The following is a 5,166-nucleotide window of genomic DNA, read 5'->3' on the forward strand; positions in this document are numbered from 1 at the left end:
CCCTTAAGGGTAACACGAAGCGTCCATTGCTTTGTGCGTGCAAGTTATATGAACGAATCGCATAAAAAATTTAAAATTTATATTTAAAATTAATGACAAATTAATAAATAATATTAATTTCATAATTTTAGGGCGAAAAATCGAAAATTTATTATTCAATTGATTTCCGATTATTATGGATTCAAGCCTAGGTCATAAAAATTTAAAATTTATCATAAATTTACAATTTTTATGGTGGTTTTTAATCATAGGTTTCTAATTAAATTATAATTAATTATGAAAATCAAATTAATTCTAAATTATTCTAATTTTCAACAAATTAATCATAATTACAAATTAGATTGCATAATTAACAAGGCTAGGCATTCAAACTTGTTAAACATATACATTAGGTCAATCAAAAATTCAAGATTTATCAACAAGAATCGCAAATATTTAATTTAACATCTTAAATTTACGAAATTTTGCATTCGAAAAACTAAAACCTTCGAAAAGTCATAGTTAGGCTTCGAATTTGAGAATTCTGGGTTCGGCAGAAAAATACTCTTTTTGTCAAAATTTTAGAATGCATTTTACATGCGGAATTGACACAAAAATCACTCGATTTGGATGAGTAACGAAGAAACTGCCGAAAAACTGCGTACGTATAATTAAATAAACGCAATTTGCAATTAATTAACAATTACGATAATTAATCACCCCTTTTAATTCTTGCAAATTTGTAATATTTAACCATGTTCATGCAAATTAGATTATGAAAATAATAAGGGGCTCGTGATACCACTGTTAGGTTATGATACATATGATATTACATAAATCATGCGGAAACAACCATTAACCCAGGAATACATATTATTTACACATAATCATATAGCATAATTTAGATGCATACTCTTTGTTGCGTGCCCTCCCTAGCTGCGCCCGAACCGAACAAGAACAAGTCTTTAGGACTCCAAGTGTCGTCCCTCCGTAGATAGTCCACAGCACGTCCGGATCCGCCTTAAGATTGACCAACTAGAATCGCCCTTAAGGTACTAGAATTTTCGGCACTTTTGAGCAAGATGTGTGACTGAATTTTTCTCTCAAAAACTCACTTTGAATACTTTAAAAACTCGTTATAAATTGTGAACCCAGGCCACATATTTATAGGGGTATGGAAAGAGAATTGGAATCCTATTAGGATACGAATTAATTAAACTTAGAATTCTACAAGAACTCTAATTAATTAATTTATCAAATAGAATTAGGAATTTAATCATTAACCGAACTCTGCACGTTTTAGGAATCATGCATGAACACAAACACTTACGCACACACACACGGCAGCCACGATGGGCCGCCATGCGCGTGCGTGCGAGCAGCAGCCCACGCAGCGAGGCCTACGCGAGCTACAAGCCCACGCAAGCACCTGCGCGCGCTGCGCGCGCTGTGCGCGCTGCCACGGCCTGCTGGGCCTGGCCTTGCGCTGGGCCTGGCGTGGCCTTGGCTGTTCGTGTGGCGCGCTTGGCTTGCTGGGCGATGGCCTGGCTTCGTGCTGGGCCCTCGGCCGGTAGGCCTCGTCCGATGCTTATTCGTACGATACGCTTCCGATTAAATTTCCGATTCCGGAATTCATTTCCGATACGAACAATATTTAACATTTCCGATTCCGGAATTAATTTCCGTTTCGAACAAATATTTAATATTTCCGTTTCCGGAATTATTTTCCGATTCCGATAATATTTCCGATTCTGACAATATTTCCGTTTCCGGCAATATTTCCGATTCTGACAATATTTCCATTTCCGATAATATTTTCCGATACGTACCATGTTTCCGTTTCCGGCAACATCTACGATTTGGATAATATTTATATTTCCGATACGATCCATATTTCCGTTTCCGGTAATATCATCGTTTCCGGAGTATTCATTTCTTGCCTGTGACGATCTCAGCTCCCACTGAAACCAAGATCCGTCGATTCCGAATATTCATAGATGGAGTATTTAATGCCATTAAATACTTGATCCGTTTACGTACTATTTGTGTGACCCTACGGGTTCAGTCAAGAGTAAGCTGTGGATTAATATCATTAATTCCACTTGAACTGAAGCGGCCTCTAGCTAGGCATTCAGCTCACTTGATCTCACTGAATTATTAACTTGTTAATTAATACTGAACCGCATTTATTAGACTTATCATAGAATGCATACTTGGACCAAGGGCATTATTTCCTTCAAAGTCCCCCACATTTCTCAACAAAGTATCATATAATAGCGTACCACACATCAAGGGAGGGGACATAACTACATATTATGTAGATACGTTAGAGATTGGCAAAATTAAATTTAGAGAACAAACTTCCCTAACATCTGTAGAACATGTTGGACCTTCTCGTATGGATTTAATACTCCTCTTTGATGAGCATTATGTTTGCCATTTATGATCAAAACTTGTTTTAATGATATAATGCATCTTTATCTTTAGTTACAAAGAGCCCCTGCAAAACTTACCACCAAGGTTAGCATTTACCTCATGATAGCTCATACCTCACTTTCTTACTCTTCAACAAACAGTGGTTTTAGAGCACGGCCATGCTCCTCTTTTCCGTGTCAGTTCTTTGTGCCTCTACTAGCACCACAAACATAGGCACCTCGCACCTCGTCATCTGCTACCAAATAGAGAGACCATGAAGTATGATATCAATTCAAAAGCAGAAACCGTCCAAATCACAAGCACCCCATGGCATGAAAGATAAGGCCGCACTGAAGTCGCGTAGTCTACTGATTGTTGACTCTCACATGAAGCCCACAACCATTGCATTAGCTCAATACACTTTGCATAAGAGGAGGAGAAAGTAGAGTTCACGGGTAGGGTGTGGCTCACGAGATGATGCCACGGTCTCCCAATGGAGTATACTGACTGTCATGGAGAAAATTAGAGTTTTATGTATGTTGAACTTTAGGTGATTAACCTTCTCTTTGACCAATTATCATCAATTTATACAAGTATCCTTCATATCTTGAATCAGTCAAATAAACCACCAACAAGACTATATGAATAGGCGATCGACAAATAATACAGCATGTACTATCTTGAATCAGTGATTGAACAAATAATACGGAATATAGTATATAATTGTTGTCACAATTTGTATGTTAATAACACACAAGTAAAACTACCGTATCAACAAATTCGGGGTATCCTCACCAATTGATCATGCCTATGATTCATGGTAACAACAGTAATACGCTTCTAGATTGTTGGAAATTAATACGTTGTAACCATGAAGTTTAACAATAAAATAATAGGGAAGAAATACAATACTCAATAATTGATCTCAAAAGGTGTGACGGATTTTACGCCTGCCCTAGAAGCGTATTTCGCCACCACCGGTACAAGGTTCTCAGTGACGATTGCTCCCCAAGGGTAACACAGCTACCTTCCAACTTTGTACCCCGATTGGAAGGCTGGAATTACTTCAAGAACTGCTCAGATCTCTATGGGACAACAATGACAGAGATAATATTTGTTTAGGGTTTTATTGTTTCTCTGTGTATATCTGAGTATTTTTATTGGAATAAATAAAGGAGTATTTATAAGGAATCTGGTATAAACCGCAACTCCCAAACAATACTCCAAAATCAATACCCACGACAACACCGAAACGGGCCCACAAGCATTATCACAATTAAACGGATCCGTATTGCATTATAATTACCAACATTATCTATAGGCTTTAGAAGTCTCATACTCTGATCATGGTAGGTAGATAAAGATTGTAATAAATGGTGACAATGAGAAAGAGGGAAAACGTGCGATTAATGGCAAAATTAACAACACTGATTATGGCTTGGCCGGTACACCCAGCATCACAACCTTTAACTAACTAGTTGTTGGAACGCGCGCTAACGCGCGTGGTCCCCCAAGATATTAAAATCAATTGCCAAAACTAAATTAGCAAACAAGCAAAACGATTAGGAGAGAAACCCCGAAAAAAGGAACTTAGGGAAAAAAATATCAATTGGAAAGATTACATGATTCATTAATACGTATGTTAATATGTTAGGGTTGGATATATCTACGTAAATAACAATTTCCATCAATTTTGTTGCATTCCCGTGATACATAAATCTAAAACATAGTACTTCCCGTTGGAAACTAAATAATATTAATCATAAGATATACTGCTCCTTCAAAGTTTATGGAGAACTAAGATTTGGCTACCTCTCCTCCAATTCTTTAAAATGGCTGGACTTCATCTCTAATTCTTTCAGTTTAGTGTTTACTTTCTAGCACTGCTTCTCTGTTTCTTCAATCGTAGCTTCAAGCTTCCTTTCTTCTTCTTCAACCTTTAACCATCACGCGGGTAGTATTTAGTTGCAAACCAACACTCAATATTAAAAATAGAGTAAATTTATGTGGTATCCCGGTAGAATGGTTTTCAGCTGTAGAAATTAAGCCACTACATACCAGGAAACACCCAGCAAATCCATCAGCCTTCTCAATCAACTCATCCACAAGAAGACCAGAGACATTGTTATCTTGTCCAAGCAATGAAGACGAGGGCTACATATTGGTCCCTATTCCAAGTCGCCATCCAGTTCCCTTGGCAATGGCAAGGTGATCACTTGTAGGTTGGCAATGGAAATAAGAAAAGAAAAGCAAGATTAAAGAAATATGGGATTGCATTACCTATTATCATATTTACATTGATACCAAGATTAAGGGCTTTACTAATTGTATCAGCACTGTCATGTCTGGGAGGGTCAAATAAGGGCAATAAACCAACAAACTTCCATGGACCTCCTGGACTCTCAGCTCTTTTGTTCTCTCCGGTACTTCTTACAGAAAGACAATAACAAAAGATGTACTTAGTCATCTCTAACTCACAGAAGAAATATGTGAGAGAGCTTCATGCACTTGAAGCATTGACATAGGGCCGGTCCGCCTGATGCACAAACCTGTGTCGCAACAGCTAGAGATCTGAGCCCACGATCAGCATAACTGTCAATAACAGCACGAACCTTCTTTTTGACAAAGATCGATGATCTGTAAATATATAGTAAAATGATACAAACTATGCAGTCTCATGCCTACAATGATTAGCACAATGGCGAGTTGGCTCTTCCATTTACATGGCTAGTTTTAATTAGTATGTAAACAAATAACATACCTGTTCAGGGG

The sequence above is a fragment of the Spinacia oleracea genome, chromosome 3 (assembly GCF_020520425.1).
Source record: "Spinacia oleracea cultivar Varoflay chromosome 3, BTI_SOV_V1, whole genome shotgun sequence".
NCBI lineage: Eukaryota > Viridiplantae > Streptophyta > Magnoliopsida > Caryophyllales > Amaranthaceae > Spinacia > Spinacia oleracea.